We start from the raw sequence: 22,967 nt of genomic DNA, 5'->3' as shown, positions 1-22,967 counted from the left end.
AGTTGATAATCCTTTGATGCTTTTCAGAGTTTTTGCATATTGATTTAAGTTTTTGATACTGATAGGGGTTTGGATTCTATTTTTGTTTGTGGTTTATTATTGGTTTGTTTTTTTTTTTTCCACTATCAGTTTTTAGAGTGCTCAAATTCAATTCCAGTTATGATATCCCACCTCTGAAAAATCTTCCTGAAAAATTTAGGTTTCATCAGCTTCAGTGGTACCTCAGCAGTGCACGGGAGAGCAGCACTTGCTTTTCTGTGGCTCAAACAAGCACCTGGCAGCCACACCACAAAGCAACTTTCACTTCTCAGTACTTGAGCAGATAAACTCCTCCTTCCCTTCTCTTTTTTTGTACAGAATCTCTGCCACAGGAAATAATTAGAATAGCCTTACAGTGGTTATCAGGTTTATCAGTAAGGAGATGATGGGACTCAGTTTAAGACCTACTACTCATTGCATTCTCCTCCATCATCTTCTTTAATGAGCATTTGTCATGGCTCCATCAGCCCATCCCAAGGCACATGCACTCTTTCACACTATATTCAACAGCTCTTGTGATGGGGGGGGGAAGTTTGACATGGAAAAATATCCACTAGTCAGTCCTTATGTTTGTCAAGTGTCTAATTACCTTGGAGGTAATTAGAAATAGAGATTTGATTACTTAGGCAAATATCTACATAAGCAGTTCACTCTCTTCTGAAAGTTTTTCTTAAGCTCAGATTTTTCCATCAAGAGAAACTTAGGAAGGGCAAGTAGGGCAATCTATCCTTCTGGAATTAAACCAAAACTAGTTTAATTTGTACCCAAGATGAGGGACGGAAAAGGTATTAAAATAAACCAAATGTTTTTATGGGTTAAAATTTCTACTGCTAAGTATGTTTGTTCACATCCCAGTTGTGGGAAATGACTTGCCTCTTCTAGCAAGCAGTGAATTTCCATCAAAAGATGACAAAAGAAGTGGATCAATTGAAGAAAAGATATCATTTTCCAAAGCTGGGTTTGCTCCACCTTTCACCCCACTACACTCCTCTCTGCAATGGATCCAATACAATCCAATAGCATTCCTGTCCATTTCAAAACTGGCTGCACTTATACTTGGAGAGAGGCTAAGCAGGATGAGATTAAATTCCTTGATTCAGAGTCAAGGTCTTCTGATGCAACTATCATGTATTCATTCAGATTCAAAACACTCCCTACATCTTCTACCAGATGGGCAAATCACTTTCCTTTCTGTAGCATCTTTTACTCCTGAGGAGCAGCCTTCTGTGTAAAATACAGGCAGAACTGAGCACTAAATAGATCTATTCATTATTCATTCACTGTTCTCCTGGACAGCTGGGATTTTTATTTTTTTAATTTGCCTTTGGCTGTTTTCTTGGTGTTGTTTTTGGTGGTTTGTTTTTGTTTTTTTTTTTAATACACAAAGTGATGCTTCTCTGCAGTGGCATTTTACAAGATTCCACCCTTTTGAAGTCTTATGTTATAGTATGCAAACTGGAGACAGCAAGACCTCCCAAATAAAATTTCATTCCAATTTTTTTTTAGGGTTTTGCTGTTCTACGTTCTCCACAAAAGTGGCAAGCAGCTGAAAACCTGAAAAATAACGAAAGTGAAAATTCCAAGCCTTACCTTCAGTCTGGTACTGCAGTCAGGGGGTATGAAATTTGACACTACTACAAACTGTCAAGCTAAACCCTAACCTCTTGGCCACATACTACCACAACTGAAATTAAAGCTGCTGAGAACTGATGCCAGTCTGGAAATTTCTCCCAACAAAGCTGATGTAGTTTCAGAGGCTCAACAGTGGCTCTTCAAATTATTTTAGTATTTCCTATCGATTGTTTTGTTTCTCACATGTGAAGCCAGATCGTATCCTGGAGCACCCTGCACTTTGGTATTTTATAATAGTTCTTACCCAAGAGTTTTGCAGGCAGATGGGCCAGAGAGAAACAGGTTTCTGACAGCCAGATGAGATCATCCTATATCAGACCAATTCCAGATTCAGACCAATTAGAAGGCAGCTAGCTGGTAATAGCCTATAGACTTGGAATGTAGCTGTGTTATGTAAGTGTACTATCACAACAGTTCTTCCCAGAAATGTGAGAATCTGGAACATTCACTCTTTTCTCACACTCAGACAGTTGACATCTTGTTGAGAAAGAACATGGTGAGGAGAGGCATGCTGCTCTGCAGGAGGAGGGAGTATAATAGCTGGATGGTATCCCTACAAATCCAAACACTTAGGAACAGCTTAATCCAAAGGCAGGGGGTAGTGGGGGGGGAACAGAATCATGGTTGCCAGCACATTTAGAAACTCCCCCCAAAGGCAGAGGTGGCAGGGTGCTACTAAAATCTCTGCCATCCTCATTCCTGCTTCACCAGGGTCTGATGAAACTTGCTTTCAAATGTTAAGCTGCCTGTGCCCTGATGGTTTAGAAAGGCTCCCTTCAGGGGTTCAAACTGGTATTAGTCCTTCTAGGTGTCCCAGCAGGGCAACTAGAAGGCAGGAAGATCTGAACTGCTATTTAGCCCAGTCAAACGGTGTCAGTGATTTCTCTGCATGAAGAACAGCTAGTCAGACACTCTGACAGCATTTATTGAAAATGAATGCTGGTTTATTTCTTAATTTAATGTTAAGCAGCAAATGGGGATTCATTGGTACAGAGCTGCTGTCAACAGAGACTAGAGGCTTCAGACATGGCAAGAGACTGCAATATGTCTACCAAAAATGTTAAAAAAAAAAAAAAAAAAAGGCCTGGCTATAACACCACAAATATTAGTGAAAAAATTATAGCACAGAAGTAGACTCAAGGAGCCACAGCTACCAGTAGCAGTGAGTACAGAAACACAGACTTCTAGCACAGTAAAATAACCACTTCGGTGCCCCATGGATTTTGCATCGTCCTTCTTGAAATTTGATCCATCATCCTTCCCTGACTACTTATCTATTACTTATATATATATGGATGGATGCTAGTTTGGACATACCCATACTAGTGACCACAGCATGGAACTAAAAACTTCTAAACAGTAAGTGTAGCAAACTAAGTTTTTCTAAGAGCATTCAAAAAAAAATAATGAAGCCAGACTGGCACATAGCATGAGCAACAACTTTAACTGTACCAAACTGTGCTCAAGAGCACCCTCTTATGTGAGAAACTCCAGAAATCTAAAAATCAGAACTGTAAGCTTCAGCTTTTCCTCAGCTCAGGCCATTTACAAAAAGCTCTCCTTGGTGGGAACTCCCACATATCGTCCAAGTATGAGATTACAGTTCATAGCTCAGTTGCCCCACATATGTTGGGAAATATTCAAAACTCAAATTTAAAAGAAAGGATTATCAGATATCAGCAACTTATTTGATATATAGTTTTATAACTGAGATTTAATGATTTAAACACCTGATAAAACAGTGTGTACCTAGTGTCTAGGTGAAAAAGGAAAAGCATTTGGAGATTGGGAAAGAAAAACAAGCAGCATAGAAATAGGACAAGGAAGGCTTTCTACAGAAAATGAAAGTGGTCAAGAAAAACACTGGCTGGCAGGCAGCAAGGAGAAATGCCTGCAAGAGATGAAACTACATGTGGATTTACCAGTCTCCTAAGACTATCCCTGCTGGAAATTCACTGCTCGTTGGCAAGAACAAGGGATTATTTGACCATTGCTGGATAGAAATCAAAATCCTCAGGAACAGGTTCTACAAAGCAAGACAACTTAGTCCTTGATATTTTCCTATTTTGCTCCTTACATAGTGATAACATTAGAGAGACAGGACTCACTGTGTCTCTGAACTGCTTGAATACACAGACTGTCTTGTAGGCGTTTGGAGATACAGAAGTACTTGAAACAGCTGGATTCATATTTAATGACAAAGCAGGGAATGAACACTGATATACAAAGGCGAGGGAAGCATCCATGTGATATGTAGCAACTATACAAGGTCTCTTGAAGTCTTGTAGTAAGAGAGGGGAAAAAAAAAAATGAAGATCACATAACAGATGCATAAGTCAAGGTGTGACCCTGGAAACACAGGGGGAGGCAGGAGCTGGCTGTGTTTGAAGAAATGGGTCTGGGAGGGGCTAGAAGTGGTGTGAGGCTTCCCTTGCATTAGCAAGTTTCTCACTACCGCAGGGAAAATAAGAGAAACCCAGAATTTGTTTTAAAGTGTCTCTAACTTGTCCTTTGAGGCCTGTATGCTTTGTAAGGAAAAACAAACTGAAAAAAGTCATCATCGTAATTCATAAATCACAATTGTTACACCAAAAATTAAAGCCTTTATACAGAAAGGTTTAGATAATGGTTTTGGTTTTATGGTCATAAGTTGTAACTAAGTCCAGATGAGAAGTTTTGGCAGAAAGAAACAGCAGGTGAAAACCTAAGAAAGTTTAATACCAAAAAGACAGTAATAACTGTTGCCTCCTTTAATTTAGTGAATAAGGTGTCCAGGGATACTTGACTTTTTTTATTCATATCCCCTATATGCCAGGCTTAACCACATGATTGTTGATTCTGATAAAGATCTTGTCATAAAGTTCCAAATTCAAACCTGAATTGGTGATTTAGGATAAACTTTTAATCAAAATAGGTGTTTACAGTCAAGTTTTCATTGGGGAGACTTCCCCCTAGTAATACAGATTATCCTACTGAAAAATATTAGTCTTTCCAATGATGGTCATCTAGGAGCAAAAAATAACTCCGTGCAAAGTGCAAATCATCTCACCTAAGAAATTATGGGAAGTGACCCTCTTTGTCATATAAAGAGATACCTACTTTTATTTATTTTAACCCATTGCTTAAAGGTAGAAAGTTACAAAGATCTGAAACAGCGGAACTATCAAAAATGGCTGAGAACTGCATGGTTATGTTTGCTGTGTCTTAGAGTGCACTGTGCCTGCAGCTCACAGTAGTTTTTTTGGTTTGAATGTTTCCAAAATGTTCTTCTCTAACAGAAAAATGATTTTTAGGTAATTTCAGAAGTGTTTTCCAGAGAAGCTGAAGAAAACGAGTTCTTCACATTCTTTTATCTACAAAACTGTATTATACCTGATTTGAACAAAAAGCAGGTGAATCAAAATTGCTGATTTGGAATGCATATTAACATAAATCTGTAGCATCCATGATGGCATAATGGGTGAAGAACATGCTGCTGTTACACATCAATTGTACATATCAGTTAATTGCATGTAGAAAACATCCCATACATTCTCCATCATATTACCCACACGTTTGGAGTCACTGCACTATTACAATCTCAGTGATGCCACAGGGCCAGGCTCTGCCAGTGCTAGCTCCTTGCACCATAGTCTCCAGATTCAGCATAGCTCAGAACAAAAAGCATGTAGCTCTCCATAAATGGTCCTCCCTTCCTTTCTTTATATGCACAGCATACACCTCTGACAACTCCCTCGCATTTGAATATATGAACATTCACAGATTGGGTTGGGTTGGAAGGGATCCTCAAAGGTCATCTTGTCTAACCCCCCTGCAGGCAGCTGCATCAGGCTGCCCAAGGCCACACTGAGTCAGATCTTGAATGTCTCCAGGGATGGGGCCTCAACCACATGTCTGGGCAGCCTGTTCCAGTATTTTACCATTCTCCTCGTAAAGAACTTCTTCCTTACGTCCAACCTAAATCTACCCGGCTCCAGTTCCAAACTATTGTCCCTCATCCTATTACTAGAAGCCCTTCTAAACAGTGTCCCTTCAGATATTGAAATGTAACTCTAAGTTCCTGAATTCCTGCACTATCAAGAATTCTGCCTATTTCTATACACCTTTGATGAACCACCAAGATAATTCACACATGTGGCTTTTTGGACGTGTTGAGGATATAACAGAAATTGTTAGATCTAACACAGTATCTACCTTCTAACCACAGCTAACAGCACATTTGAGGAGAAAAGCAAGACCACAGGAATATTTCCCACTATACCCATCTGGATTTTGGAGATCAGTGGTTGATCACACTTGCATCTGTTTAACGTAACTTGGTAAACCCGGTCACACAGATAATATACTTCAATATGTTGCATATTATTTTGGATCCAGAAACATTTAATCAGTGCTTATCAACATCTAAATGGTAGATGTCAGAAGGATGTGACCAAACTTTTGATTGAAGCCCACAGACAGGACAAAAGGCAATGGGCACAAACCGGAACACTGTAGGTTTCCCCTGAACGTGAGGAAAAACTTCCCTGGGAGGGTGCCTTAGAAGAGGAACAGGCTTCCCATGGAGCTTTCAGGTTCTTCTTAGGAGTTATTCAAAACCTTCCTGGACATGTTCCTATGCAACCTGTTCTGGGTGATCCTTGACTGGATGATCTCCAGGGGTCCCTTCCAACCCTGACCATTCTGTGATAACCCAGCATTAACTCACAGTCTCTTCACAGGCCACTTCTTACACTTGTGGAGGGGGTGAGGTGGAGGGGACCATTCTCACTAGCTTCAAGCACAGCAAGAATTCATTATATGGGTGCTTTGCCTCAAGCAAGCCTCTCACTTACTCCTGAGGACAACTGTACATTGCACAGGTTAGTGCTTAGACACAGCTTCCAGACCTAACCAGGTCAAATGTGCACACAAACACACATCTAACCATGTTCTGCAGGCAGGCAGGGTGCTGCTTGCACATACAAGCACATCACTACTCACCTACACTCACTTCATTAAACTAACAGTTTTCCATTTATCCTTTACAATTTTTTTTTGAGGGGGTCTATCTCAGGCCCCTAAGTTTTCATGGTTTTAATGCTTTTATTTTTTTTTTTTTTTTTTAGAAGCATAGGAATTTCAAAGCACCAAGTTATTTCCACATGAAAAGCCCTCACTGTTGACTACCAAGATTCAACACTGATGCACACAAGCCCTGGATGAAGGCCACATTACAGACAGCACAGCATCCCCCCAAGCCCTTAGGACCACTTCATGTGAAAACATGAACAGCCTGCACAGTAACAAAAGGCACTGGGGGAGATGACCATTTTATTATGCATTTCACACTTAATTTTTGCTTATGTTTATAATGACGTTCATAAGAACAGCAATGTGAGTATGCAAACACAACACTATCATGCTGAAATAGTATCCAAGATCAAACAATAAAACCTGGGATATGTTTTTTGAATATAGAGTTGATTTAAAGCTGCAGAACTCTGCAGCCACAGCACTTTTGAGGCACATACTGAGTGTGCATCTCTACAAACTCAATTTATCATTGCCTTAAAGTGAATAGTCTTAATGATGCTCCTGTCTAAAACAAAATATTTTGCTATTACTCTGAAATATGTGCACTGCAAATTAAAAAATTAAAGACGGCATTTTTTTTGGTTTTACATTTAATGTAACTTTCTTACAAATAGTTAAACTGACTGTATTTAGTTTGCTTTACTGTTTGTGTGTTTTCTCTTAGCAACAAGGAGAAAAACAGTCTTTTAACTATAGGAATTCATAACTGTAAGATCATAAAAACTGGCATAAAAATAGGATATTTGAAACTACTTAATTTACAATATTTAAGCTACAAAATGAAGGTATTCCTTTAACTTTGAAGAACGCAGTTTTCTGTAAATATAAGCAAGCATGTAGAAGTGTATTTTATACCAAAATTTTCTTCCAAAGTTGCTTTAAATGTGGAACCCATTCAAATCCTAGGAAACTCCCAGGGACTTTTGTTTGTAGGAATATTCCCAACTCAGTGAGATTATTCATTTATTTAAAATTAGTCATCGGTTTTCCTATGTGCAGAAATAACTCTGTATGAAAGATGTCTGTATTTCACTGATAGACAAGAAATCTAAGGCAAGATTAAGTTGCTCAGCAGTTTTAGGTCACAAAAAGCACCAAGAAAAAGCCATCAGGTTTGAATAGGAGTTCAAGGAAGAGAATGAAAGGCAGAATGTAAGAGAGTAGGTTAAAACTTGAGCAGGAGTGGACTGCACATTTCTCTAAACAAAAAGCATACCACAAAGTACTTAGCAATATGTTCACAATTCAAAACCTTGCCTCTGCATCACATAAAAAGAATCTAGCCTCTGCCAGAGATGGTTTATCCTATTTTAGCAAACCCCAGAGGAGAGGGCACCGCTGTTACGAGCACCATTAGTATAACCTGCAAGATGAGATACTCCACAGAAAAAGTTGAAGAGAACTGGAAGGGAACATACCCCAGAATTTCACAGCCTGAAGGCTGCAGATTTGTATAGAGTAACTGAAGTGCCTAAGTTTTGCTAAAGTAAGAGTATTAGCATACAGCTGACAAAAGAACCCAACCCTCAGAATCTGTTATCATTCTGTAAATCTTAGGCTGTGAATGAATACCATGGTCTGTTAGGCATGCCCCACATGGCCTGAAGGCCTTCCAAATACCTCACCACAGATCCATGGGATGAGTAGCTCCAAACCTGTGAGCAATCCTGGTTTCCACTCTTCACAAAAACATTCCAAACAAATATTTGTTGTCAGTAAAACACTAAGAACATGCTCACCTCTGCATCTTCCAGCATGGTTTGGAAATTAATGACCCAGGAGTTGGCAGCACACCTTCTTCTTCCTTGGGTTTGGAATAACTCAAGGGAAGTATGATAGCAAAGTGCAAAACAGAGCTTAAACAAGAGACTTCCCAGAGTGTTGAAGTCTTCAGCAAACTCCTTTCTCTTAGTCTCCATTACTGTATAACCAGCTGCTGTTCGTGAGTTTTCAGTGAGAGGAGGAAGTTAGCTCTTATCAGGTGGGGGAAATCATGGGTCAGAACAAGAGCTAGGCACTGCTTAAGCCTCCCTCCGGTTCTCTTTCCTCCATCATGCTAATCCCAGCCTGAATATTGCCCACGGGTAAAAACCAAGCCCCCCTGCAGTTCAGAGAACAAAAAGGCAAAACAAGCCGATTATGATCTTGAGACAAGGTGGGGGAAGCAGGTGTTATTTGCTGCAGTGTTTGAGAGCACAGTTCTAGCAGGACTAGTCATATGCTAAGTGATTTAGCTGACTGCAGGGATGGTGTTGCCCCTCCCCTCCTTCCCCTGCACAATATCAGGTATAGTGGGCCGAGCCAAACTTCAGCAGGCTATTTGAAGGCTGCAGTATCACCACTATTTGTGTCCCTCTTCAGTACCTGTATTCATAGAATATTAGGTTGAAAGGCACTTCAAGGATCATCTGATCCAACTTTGCTTGGCAAAAGCACAGTCTAGACAAGATGGTCCAGTAATCCACCTAGCTGAATTTTAAGTGTTCAGTGCTGGAGACTTCACCAATTCCCTGGAGACATTATTCCAATGGCTGATTGTCTTTGTTGTGAGAAATCTTCCTGTTTTTCTCCTTCCTTGTGTCTAATCAGAATCTTTGCAAGAGTAACATCTCACCTTTTCCATGTGACTCCTCATAAGAAGGGACCCTCCATCTTCTTTGTAATCACACTTTAAATACTGGAACATGGTAATAAGGTCTCTCCTAAAGTCTTCTCATGGCTGAACAAACTCAACAGCAATCAGGATCTAAGGCTGCAAGCTCACTCTGTTTCCTTAGCATTACTTGCACAAGGCACGTCCTTCAGCATTGAAAAACATACCTGTAGCAGCTACTTGTAGAGTCAGAAAGGCCAAGACAAGCAGGTGCATCTGCACTGCCCCAGGCTTGGTAGTCAGATGCCATTAGCTGTTTATGCTGTATTATTCTGGCTGTATTATTCACACTGAGAACTGCTTGCTCTGGGATGGCCCTGAGACTCTGGGAGATTAGCACTAAACTCAAGCTAATTACAAAGCTCAGGCTAAAGATCCTTCAGCTTTTGATCCACTCAGAAAGCTAAAACTGCATCTGATGTACTGCAGATTTCCCCTAGCACTCAATGACAACCAACAGCACATCCTCCAGATAGGATGTGTTGAACCACAACCACACATTTCCAGCAGAACTGCCACACAAATGATGTGAGGGCACAAAAATCCAAACACTGCTCCTGGGTAGCATCTTATCAAAAAAGTCACCTTTTGGTATGAAGTGTCAAACAATAGCTTCCTCCCACAGCATATGGCAGCTTTATCTAAGCATTTCTGCAGACTGAACTGATGGAGAGATGTTACTGTGGGAATGTGTTTCCTTTTAGCAAGCTCAATGTCTTTTGTCTAATTTCAAAGTGGAATTAGTTCCTTTCATTCTGGATTTTCATTTTATGTCAAGTCCACAATTAAATTGTATGTAGATTTGAGCTGTACACGCTTATTAAAAGCGGCAGACTGAATGACTGGCATGCCTCCAAACTTGTGAAATAATTATGTGCACTGTGGTCCTGCTACATCCGAGGGAGGTTGAAACCAAGTTTGAATCGTTCCTATGACCTTTAGCTTGCAATGTGTTTGGGCAATCCCAAAGCAGTCAATGGTACCTGTGAAGAACAAGGTGGAGACTCTGTCTCTGGAGTCCTCCAAAGCCTGCCTGACTGCTGTCCTGTGCAGACTGCTCTAGGTGAACCTTCTCTGGCATGGAGGTTAGACTAGATCTCCAGAAGTCTCTTCCAATCCTTATCATTCTGTGACTCTGTGACATCAGTAGACAGGATCAGCTGATCCAGAATGCTGGAGTTTACATTTACTGAAGGACTTTTGAACAACATCTTTTGTTTACACAAAATATAGCCTAGATCCTTATTAATGGATGCTCACAGTACACTCTGACACAGCAGCTGCAGCAGCTGAGCATAGTCTCTTTAGAAACCAGATCTACCTCATCCCCTGTAATGTATCCTGGAAATGACTGCAGCAAGGAAGAATTCAAGACAAGAAGTCCTAGACAGCTGCATGAAAACAGGGTCTGTAGGCTTCAGCCACAATCACTTTGGGGTCAGTTTTGAGACCTACAAAATAGGGGAAATGTGACTGTCATCTTGAATGCCCTATGAAAGCATCATCAACAAATATAACAGAAAATGATACAAGACCACCTCGTTGGTGCTGGAGCTCCTACCATTTGAAGTCTTGCCTGCAATAGGACTGCATGTAAAACAAATACAGCTAAACCAGTCCTTAAATAGTCTGGGATCCTTATATAGCAAAGCCTAAAGGAGCTTAAGGATAAGTTGTGAGCAGAAAGTATTATGTTTGGACAGACCAACAGAGCACCAATACTGGTGCCAATTAAACCTCTTCATCACAAAACTGTGAGCTGTAACTACATGCAGAAGCACCCTTTTTAGGAGGAAACATGAAACTTTAAAAATAAACTGTTTACATATTTATATTAGATATCTGAAAGACAACTAGCAGGATGAATCAAGAGGTGGTTTGAAAAATGCTTCCAGGACTTGCTGTTAACAAGGCTAACAGGATTTTGGTTTCTTAAATGATCGCACAGAGGGCTCCGAAGAAATAAAAATTACTATAAAAACACTTCACAGAGCAAAGTAAACACTCCACCCTAATAGGAAGTTGCTCTATCCCTCTTCTGGTCAGACATTTTGTTTTACTTCTGAGGCTGGATCTGAAATTGAAACTCAAAAGTCCTAGTCTGATGACTGTTGGACAGAACCCCAGTACCACGCAGTGAGATACCTTGTTCCAGGCAGTGTCCTCAAAAAAACCCATAAAAATCAGTACGCTGGGTTGATGTTGGATTTCCTGTACAACATCTTGGTGTAAGCTGCATGGGAAAGTTCAGACTCTTAAGCTAATGATAAACAGCAACTTCAAAGCCAATAAGAACTCCAGACTGAAAGTGAGGCTTCAAAAGCCAACATCAAACTTCAAGTGCTCCTAATCCTTTGGGTTTTCTTACAAACTCAAGCCAAGACCACATGTGATCAACTGCTTTCAGCATCTGATGCAAAATGCATCCATTCTAGTTGACAGCTTATTCCTGCCCCTCTTTATTTTGTATTAATATATATGTATGCTTCATGTGATATTTCTCTTCCCTGAGTTCCTCCTGAAACGCAGCTGAAGCTTTCTGTAGTCATCCCATTGAAGACTTTCTAGTGCTGTTTAACCCCCTTTGCACATTTCTGCATAGCTTTGTGCCTACTATTTACTTGCACCAGGTATTGTGTCTCACTGCATGTCTGAAGCCAGAATTAACAGTACTGAAGAGAGAGGTGAGGACCCATTTACAAGAGAACAGATTTATTCCCCTCACCTCCCAGAAATGGTCAAGAGGAATCACTTTAAGATAAATACTTTGGTGACAAAGAACCACACATACTTGTAACAGCCATCAGATAGCTTCCTCACCTGAAATATTAGCCATATCTAGAGCAGAATGCAACCCAAACCATTTGGAGGTTCAAAAGCATTCAATGGGAACTTGCTCATTTAGAATAGGCAAGATTACTCTCAAAGCTCTTCCAAAAACAAAAAGGTACAGGAGCACCTTCATGCAAAAATGTTTCCAGAACATTACAACAATAGTTTGTAGAGGCTGTGAAAAACTTCATGAGTGTTAGCTCAAACAAGCAGGCTCAAACTTTAGGTTTTCTGAATTGGGTCCAGCCTCTATTAGAGAATCTGTTTTCTGCCCAATGAGTTACTTCTATTCTTTCAGTAACCAGCTCCACACATACTTGAAAATACAATCCTGAAAGTTTCAGAAATGTAAAAGTAGGAAGAAATTACTTTCAACTGTTTCAGCTAGTAGACCAGTATGAGTTGCCTGAAGTTAGGCTAACAAACCACCATTTACCACTTCAAAATAATATTTATCTATTGAAGTTGTGTCTGATGTAAAAGTCATTAATTCTGAGCAGTTTTTAAAAGTCACTAAATTATAGAGTGGAAGGCTTAAACATATGGCTTTATCTGCAAGGAATTTGCATGACAGTCTTGCTGTTTTATCAAGAGCTGGCAAACAAGTGTTTTGCATGGCTTTTATGATCCTGGCATAGAGTGTATTGTGGCTGCTGTGACCATTTAAGGCCTGATCCAAATGCTTACAAACTTTTGCCATTTACTGACTCCATTCAGCACACTCTGACATTTACATTTAGTCTTCCAAGACTGGTCCCATCAGCCCTGGTCCCAGGGGGACTGATTTGCTTTGGTGACCTAAACTCCACCCAGATCTAGCCAAGTGCCAATACTTCGGATGTGGGGAAATATTTTATTGCAGAACTGGCATCACTGTGCCTACTCCACCCTTTTCACAGTGCTCAGTACAGGGCAGAGCCAAGGCAAAATGAGGTAGAAAATGCTATCTCCAGGCAAGGAGTATTAGAGGGTACCTAGATCTTATTTCTTTAGCCCCAAACCAAGTTTAAGCTCTGTGGCAGATAGAGAGGTCACAGACTTGTGAAGCAAGATTTTTGAGGTCTGTTCCTGGTTTGTTGTTTACCTCATGAGCTAGGACAAATTATCTTCTTTCTCCCTCTGCTTCAAAGGTTTTCTTATCTATTTCGAGCTCCTTTGGAGAAGGCAAGGACATGGAAGGAAAAATACTGCTCATGGTTTATTCATATGACCCAGAGGTACAGGATTCCTCCTACACTGTAGCTGACAAAACATCCGTGAGATCTATTAATGCTGCTTTTCAGTTGCGTCCAAAAAGCGCAACATCAGCAAGAAAGTGATACTCATCTGCTTTAGGTGATAAACTTCCCAGGTAACAAATCCTTCTCACAGCATGCCCCATTCCTTGTGCATCATAGAGCTCTGATCTTAATTTGGCTTTCTGGGACTACAGTGAAGAGTAAGAACAGTCAGAGAACTTCTCTAATTTGGGCTAGCAGCAAAGCTGCCTCATCCACTACTGCCTCTTTTGTGATAGGTCTAACATAAGGATTTTATAACCAAGAGGGCAGAGACCCTTTCATTGAACAAACACAGAAAATCTCTTCTGATTTTACTTTCAGTTTGTTCATATTTTTCTGTCACTACTATTAAGCAAATGTTTCTTGTCTGGGCATACTTGAAAGATTCAGCCTGCTGCAAAAGCATTCTGCCTAACTAGGCTTTATTCCCTCAAAGCAAATAATCATTATTTTGGGAACCAGCAAAGGCCTTTGCTCTCCCCACTATCAAACTCTGGAGAAAGCTGCCCACTCAAGACAAGCAGAGGCCAGGGCAGTGAGCTGGCCAAGGAAACAGAAATTTCTGCAGAAATACTGCAGAATATTTTAAGTAAGGGAATTATGTCCCTAACACTGACTCACAATACTCAGAAGGCAGCAGGAGGCAGGTTTGCTAAACCTGGCTCCCATCTCTCTTTCCATGATTTTGTGATGAGTCAGCAGTCTGATTTTTAGCCACAGCTAAAGTGGTTTTTCAGTGCCTCCCATGATGCTATGGAACAGAGTCAGAGTCAGCTGCTCTGGGATGGGGTAACAGCCAGCACCTTCATTCTACAGTTGGGGAAGGAAGAAGTGACACAGCATCAGCTTCAATTAGTGGCATTCCTAACAGACAGGTTTGGTCATGCCTCAGGGAGCGCTGCTCTGATAGCACAGCTCTCAGGGCATTTGGCTGTGGACACAAGTGATAGGTGAGGAAGCAGTGCTCAGCAACCCTTCACAGCAGTGGAGGTCTCTCACTTCAGGTATCTGTCCCTTTCGTTTACCTCTGTGGCCTCCCTCATAGCTTCCACAGAGGTAGACTTGGCTAAAAAAAAAAGTAGTCATCCCCATGGGGTTATGAAGCTAGGAAGTCCCATTTCGGTAGTACCTTAGATTGCTTTTCTGTAGCTATTTTCTTCACAGTCTCCATTCAACACTTAAACATACCCCCAGCTTCAGCCACACAGGAGCTGAAAGTTTAACTCATGTCTACAGCACTGACAATATTTTGAGGAGTGCTTGAGCTAGTCTCCACCCTGTCTTCCCTAGCACTGCGGGTCCCCAGCCTGCTCCTACAGCAAGCAGACCATACTCCACTCTGCCCACTGTCATTCTCACAGACACTTAATTCTCCACTGCAGTTTGAAAAGGTAGCTGAATGACAGCTAAAGTTAGAAAAAGCTTTAAAAATTCAAATCAATATATGACTTATCAGGTAAGCACCTGAGGATCACCAAACAGCGGACTACAGTTCCTTTCCCACTGCCAACTTGTAATGATGTTCTCCGAACTAATCCCAGTACCATGGTGTGTATATATAGTCATAGATTACACATGAATTAATTAAAGTCACATTCTTGGAGGTACACACTTAAAACAGGGTGTTCCATTCCCCTCACCCTGCCAAAGTTGCCTTCTCTGTATTGGACGTACTCAGAATTTCCAATTAGAGACACAGGAACTGACATTTCAATTCCACTGAAAACCTCCAACTCTGTTCTCATCCAAAATTAGAGAAGTTTAGTGTTTCAAGAATTAAATTACCATCTCAGGAAAATAAGTGTTGGAATCAAAAAAAAGTCATTCTATTTCAATTAAATTGAGAAGAGTTGTTCAAACAATGGTGCTTTGAAGTTTGACAACACTGTAACTCAGCATACTTTCAGCGAAAGCATTCTTCTGAAAGGAAATCCTTCCTCTTTATTTGCTTATGTGACAGAGTTACACCAATGCCAGAATCCTATCCTAAAAGTTTTGAATGTGTTAAAACACATTCTGTGTGGAAACTCTGTCAGGAGGCTTCCTATCACAGCTGCTCTCAAGAGCCTGTCTCTCTAGCTGTCATCACAAGTCTCTGTTGAGCAGTGCAGCCTCTCTAGAGGAGTCAGTAGGATACAGGCAGGACTGCTAGTGATCGCTGTCTCCATACTGCTAAAAGAGCACTGGTTACATGCCAGAAAATGTTCATGCTTTATATTCCATACAACTGATCCCAGCCTTTTCCTTGACTATTTCTTCAGCCCTGTTTTTGTTCTGTTTTCTCACCTCATAATGATTTTCTATCAGTAAACAAAGGGAAAAAAAGAACATTAAATACACAATTTATGAAGCTTCTATCTCTGCTACTGTACTTCAGGGTGGTAATTATCTGGGCAACACCTTGAACTGAAGCCTCCAGCTTGCTGCCTTGGGGGTTTCAGCCAGCTGAGGAGGTCTCCATGAATCATATTTCCACCCAGCCTTTTGAGAGATACACTTAACATTTAATAAATAGTTGACATTTTGTAACTTAGGACTAGAACCAGCAAAAGGTTCACTCATATAAACAATTCCCTTGTAATAAAAGCATTGGCACTACAAACAGGAATAATAACAGCTCCAGTATGCAACATTCTTCTACCTGGAATCAATGCTACTTGCCTGAAAGAAGGCACAAAATCCACACTCTGGGACAAGTCCTTAAATTAACTATGTTCAAAGAAATTATGGCAGATACTACTGTTCTACTCACTTGCATTTATAGAGAACAAAATACTTCCAAGAGATAGGTTTCAGACACATACACCAAAGAAATTAATTGCACTGGTAACTTTCCAGTGACTGGAATTTGTCCTGTTTATTCAAAAGTAGCAATCCAGTGGAGAAAATATAGCCTTTATATTTTACTTGCATAATCAGCAAACGAGCTGGAAAGAATATCAAAGCAGAAAAACAAATGGCTGGCCAGGAGAAAAGAAATACACAGATTTAGTGACAGTAATGTTAAGATTGGGATAATCCAAAAAGTGGAAGGAAAGTGAGAAATACTGGGCCACAGTCTCCAGTCTTTTCTGCCTGGGCTCTTCATGTGGATCAAAGATGATGGATTTCAGCCACTGTTTGGCAAATGGCATATTTACTGCATGGGTGCAAAGTCAGAGGCAGCAGTAGGAAAAAAGGGATAACATGGTAGATCCCAGCAGCCCAACCTCCCAGTTACCTGCTGGTAAGAAGATTTTTTTGCCATCACTACAGAACTGGTACAAGATCTAATTCTGTCTGTGCTTCTAACCACCCACTGTCTGCACTCCAGATACTCTAAACTGACTTGCAACACAGCCTGGGCTATTGTGTAGTTAAAGGATAGTCCTCACTTATACCAAGCCTGTAAACTCCTCAAGCTGGGAGCTGAATGCTGCTTTAGATCACAAAGCTGATAACCCACCACCATCCTAGCAGCAGGTCAAAGAATTCATTTTTCCACAGAAGAGAACTGCAGGGTGAAGCCTGAAGGCAGTGACAATTGCAGCTGACTAAAGTGTAAGAATTTGAATTGATGCATGCTGTAATAAAAGCACCAGTGTGATATTTCGGTTTAAACAGATGAAACACATCTTGACAATGGCTCACAGCTCACTTCTTAAGTCCTTAATAGCCATCTTTGCCAGAATGTGGAATCCAGGAACCACACAAAGGAAGGCTAGAAGTCTCCAGGAGGGATTCTCATGGTGGAAAAACTTCTTTCCTTCAAAGGTGACAGAACACTGGGTCTGCCCAGAGAGGTTGTGGAACCTCTTCTGGAGACATTCAAAACATGCCTGGACACAATCCTGAGCAGCCTGCTCCAGGCAAACCTGCTTTAACAGAGGTTGGACTAGATGATCTCTGGAGGTCCCTTCCAACTCCTACAATTCTGTGATCCTATGCCTTTGTGGTAGACAGAAGGTATCAGAGTTGGTGTTTTAGGCTGGACTGTAGCACTTCCCCATCAGCTTATATGGCCACAACCCAGGCAGATACAACACCCAAAAATGGTCATTAACTTTGACAGGACTTTGCACCACTGCTCCTTGTTCACAAATATGCCAGATTGAGAGTATCCAGTTCATTCCACACTCAAAACATGTCTTGTAGGCTGACAACATGCCGTAGAGGAGCAGTACTGCTCTTTCACCAGGGCAAGTGGGATGGACAAGAGGTGGGAGCACCACATGCATGGGAGAAGGATACATTGCCATTCTTTGCACCCTCCTCTCACACTTGAAGGAGAATGGCTGTTTCTGACAATTATCCAACCACCATTTGTTTCAAAGGCATCAGCAAAAAAGCTAAGAAGTAGGCTTGCTTCAAATGAACATCTGTTTCTAACAAAAGCTGGAAGAAGTTGGCTGACAGGAATCCAAGGGCCCTCCAAACCAAAGTAGTACCTGGCTTTTAGAAACTGGCAAGTAAAAGAAAATACCTTTCATAAGGAAAAACCAAGAGCACCAGAAAAATCTTCCTGCTTTCTTTAGTTGTAAAGCTATCCAAACAAGGAGAGGAACTTTTAAGGGCTTTGGGGGAATTAGTAGTACCAGCATTATCCACATATTTCAGAAAGTATTCACAAGTATTGCCTAGGCAGACCATTAGCTATTTAAGTTTAACATACACTATTCCCAGAACAGATGGTTAACAACAGAAGTAAGAAGAAATAGTGTTTTATGTTAATACTTTACTCTGCCTATCCCCAGGGAGCAGGATTGCAAGAAATGGGTGAGCCTGGGGAAGACAGCAGCTATGAAAGGATTCATCTAACCCTTAACTGCTTGCAGCTGCTATCTGTGCCATACTCCATAAACAAGCCAGGCTTTGTCTCAGGCTGTGTTTCTGTGCATTGCTCAAAGAAGGAAATATCACTGTCTAGACCTCCTTATGAAAGCACTTTCAATGTTTTATGCAGAAATATTAAGACTTCCCCAAATACGAAAACAAGACTTTTACCATTTTCATATGAGAACAAAGAAGTAGTTTAAAATGAAAAAAACTAAACAGTAGAATTGAAAAAATGGACAAAATACATCAAGCTCCTGTTTACACCCTACACATTTTCTTCTTAAAAGAAATTTGCTTCCTTGTCATAAAGCCAGAAAACTGAAGAAAAAAAATTAGAACAAAAAAATACATTTTCATTTTCTTCTGTTTGTTAATAGGATATTTTTCAAACTGTCTGAAATGTGCAGAGAAAATGACTCCAATACCCTGGCCAAGGCACAAAACAAGGAAAAAACAAAACAAAACAAAACACGAGAAAACCAAAACAAACAATATTTACAATGCTATTTCTCAAGAACATCATGGGCAATGTCTTCGGTGAATGAGTATTTCTTCATTGTAGTCACTCATTCACCATCCATTTGCTCACTTCCCACCTTGCTTTGAAGCTTCAGTACTACAAATGGCCTCAATTTCACCATATGACAACATGGAGAGCTCTTTCAGAATACTTGTATTTCTACTGCTGTCTTTGGATGGTCTTTCATGGGATCACCTAGCCAGTCACACACTTCAGAGCGACTCAAAAGAAGCAGAAACAAAAGAGATACAAGGGTTTATTCCAGGCACCATTGGTTAGTAAGAGTAGAAAGCACAAGGAGCACTAAAAGCAGTAAGAAGTTGACTATTCCTCATTTTAAATATCCCCTCATACAACAGACAGGTTCAAAGAGGCAGGTCCACTATCCATATGGTTTTCATATTTTTTAAAGGTAGTAGGACATACTGGAACAAACTGTCAACACCTAGAAAGCTCCCTTCACATACAGGCACAGGACCTTCCTAACAACAGATTTCTGCTTCAGGAAAGGATGGCACTAATCAATAAACCTTCCCAGTTGGAGGAAGCTTCATGCAAAGTTTGATCAGAAAAACAAATGGAAAGGACAACATACCATAACTCCAGAAGACCCATCCCAGGCAGCAGAACACCAACACCTGCTGTAGTCCTGAAACACCCCTTAGAAACTTTCCCTTATAAAACACCACCCAAAGAGCTTCTGTTTCATTTAAAGGGGTACAAGCAGCAATCATTTAGTGCATACCCTCCTGCACTTATCCCCTCCATCCCCTCCAGTTACTATGCCAGTAATGCCCTTGATTGCTAATGAGCATCAGCTTTCTGCTGCACCTGGTCAAAAATGCTGAGGTTATTTTTCCCCACCTTCCTTTTGAAACAACTATAAAGCTTAAACTGGTTCAAATTTTGTCAGTACATGATAAAATCATGTATTCCAGAGGAAAGGAGTCAGTCCCTCTTGCACAGTGCTTCCTAAGGCCACTGCCACACACAGAGCTCTGCCTCGCTGCTGTACAGGTGTTTACCCATCTACATCAAACAATGTGGGTTTGAGAGGAATTGGCATTTTCCATCAAAACTCTACTTTGGCCAGAAATTTCCAGCCAGCTTTCCTTTACCATGAATATATTAGAGGCAAATGATCATAACAGGAAGGGGCTTTCAGCTTCAAATCATGATTCTCATCCAATGTAACAGTTATGTTTACCTAGCCACCCTATTTATTTTCAATTTTATTTATTTATCTCTCATTCAACCCTTTAGAAACATCAGTGTTTCTTTTATTTCTACTACAACCCATTTTTAATCTGATTTTAATTATTACTCGGAGGAAGGGTGTGGCCAAATTAAATGGCAATTTGTGAACTGACATCCCTCATTTATGAAAGAGAACAGCTGTACAGCCAGCTTTTTCACTATCCTCCCACTAACAAAAGCTGGAAAAGAGAAATCCACCAGGAAAATATACAACAGCTTGATTAGTTCTCCTGCATGCTTCTAACCATTGCATTGTCTTGCTCCCTGGAAAGTAAATGGCAAAACTCATCCTGGTTCTGGGGAGCAGAGGCTGCGTAAATGGCTGGAAGGGAACTGTGGAAAATATTTCCAGGTCAGTGGTCCAGAAGCATCCCACATCATCTACTACACAGATGTGTCCAGATGTGGGTGTGGCAGCCTCAAGGGCAGTCATATTTTACACAACAACAACTCCCAGACAAGGTATGGCACAGCAGCAGAACTTTGCTCCTGAGCTTGGGGACAACAAACAATGACCACTCTCCTCTGACAGCAGCTGTTTTGTGATCTTTTTGTGCACAGCCTCAGAGAGAAGCATTTCAACCAAAGCAGCATCTTTGAAGAGCAATAGTGGCATCTCCTTCTCTAGACATCTTTAAAACTCACCTGGACACGTTCCTGTGTGGCCTGCCCTAAGTGGTCCTGCTTTGCAGGGGAGTTGGACTTGATGATCTCTGGAGGACTTTTCTAACTCCTAGCATTCTAAGATTCTATAAAAGAGAACCCAAACAATTCACAGAATCATAGAATGGTTTAGGTTGGAAGAGACCTTAAAGATCATCTAGTTCCAATTCCCCTGCCATGGGCAGGGACACCTTCCAATAGACCAGGTTGCTCAAGGCCCTGTCCAGCCTGACCTTGAACACTTCCAGGGAGGAGGCACCCACCTTTTCTGGGCAACATGTTTCAACTTCTCACCATCCTCATCATAAAGAATTTCTTCCTGATACCCCATGTAAATCTACCCTCTTCATTCATGACTGTGACCTCAGTAGCAGCAAATTGATGTCACAACTCTTTCTCATGTGACCAACAAAGTACACTATTGCTGTAAGAAAAAGCTTAGGGTTTGGTTGAGCAGAGATGAGGAAAGCTTAAGTATCTGTAGATTTTCCAGGATCATGGAAGCTATTGTTTTAATCTGTGGTATAAGAATTGTCAAATGTAGGTTGCACAGAGCGCCCATCCCGTGCCTGCATGTGTGAAACGGCTTTGAGAGAAAAACCTGGCTGCAAATTTTGCAGTAATGTTTCCAGAAGAACACAGGAAATTCTCACCAAAAGGAGGACTGAGGACAGTGAGTCATTTGTTGTAAAGCAAAATGACCACTACAGCATTAATTAAACAATGCTGATTAATGGAAAATGATGCTGGGTGTCTAATGAAGTTACACTGACAAGTTTTCTCAGTCAGCATTTTTCTTCACAGTCACCAGGAGTTTGCATGTGTCCTCTCTACCCTGGGTGTACTGCTTTAGTAACACCCCACCCCTACTCCATGGAAGAGAGTTGAAGTTTATCTTGTAAATAGCCATTTACTCTCAGTTATAATTAAAACCTCAGAGGCCATGGCCAGACAAAGAGACACTCTGGAACCCGTGATGTCACATTTCTCACAATGGTCTTCACCAACAAAATAAAGAATGAAATGCCTACAAAATACCACACAACCATTTCTTGCCATTTCTAATGGGTTTCTCAACACCTTACTGAATTTTTCTTAATGCCCCAGCTTCTGCATAACACAGGATAATACTGGCCCTCTTGTCAAATTCCTATTTCTGTTGTTAAGATACATAATAAAACTTGAGTCTTTAAAGACATCAGCTAAAAACAGCTGGTAGGTGGGAAGAACAAAATTTGTTGTGTACAAAAACCTCATGGTAGTTAAGCCAGCTTCATGGTCTGAGGAAGCCCAATTCATGAGCTGGCTGGCTGAGGAACACAACTCTTTGACTTCTTTTAGGGCATACCTCCTTCCGAGTTTCCTCTTTATGGGCCTAGTTTAAATTTTCAGGATTAAAAAAAAAAGAGAGAGATTTTGGTAGAAAACACTTGCAGGAAGCTTCCAGGCATCTTTTTTTCTCTCTGAAACTTGAAAGCTTGGTTTCCTAACCATGTAGAATAAGGGAACAAATCATGGATGGTGAGGAAAAGGCCCACTGTTACTTACAGACTCATGCCCCTGCAAAAGCCAAACCCTATCTATCCCCATCTCCTCATCAGCAGAAGTAACAGACTCTGCTATATGTTTATCAGGACTCTGGCATAAGAAAGTGGGTGGCAGGACCACAATCCTATTTGGGTACCTCCAGCAGGCTTCTGCCCTCAGCAACTTTTTCTACACCCAGACCTAGATCTGAAGGAACTTGTTGGCCCCAATTTCCCTCCAGCTATCCAAGTCTGCTAGTCATGGGGCTTCAGGAGCCTGCAAGTCAGATTGCACGTCAGCTCTGTTCTTCAGTTTTATTTCTGATTGCCTTTAATCAGATTGACAATGTGCAGGAAAAAGAGATCCTCAATAGCGGACTGCTTTGCCAGTAGTAGTTGACGGGACTGGATAGTTTGCAAACATCTTCAAAGGGTGTTCCACAATGCGCCAACAATATCACAAGAGTCATGGTGTCACAGGACAATAAGCGTTGGAAGGCATTTCTGGAGGTCATCTGGTGCAACCTGCTTACTCTTCAGAGGAAGGACAGCTGTGATATGCTGTTTAAGACCTTGTCTAGGCAAGTTTTTAATATCTCTAAAGCCACAAGAGCTATTTCAGGAAGCACAAAGAGACCTCAGAGTTAAACCAGGGAGGCAGCAGAATAAACCAG

The sequence above is a fragment of the Indicator indicator genome, chromosome 5 (genome assembly GCF_027791375.1).
Source record: "Indicator indicator isolate 239-I01 chromosome 5, UM_Iind_1.1, whole genome shotgun sequence".
NCBI lineage: Eukaryota > Metazoa > Chordata > Aves > Piciformes > Indicatoridae > Indicator > Indicator indicator.
Note: the sequence above shows the minus strand (reverse complement) of the source record.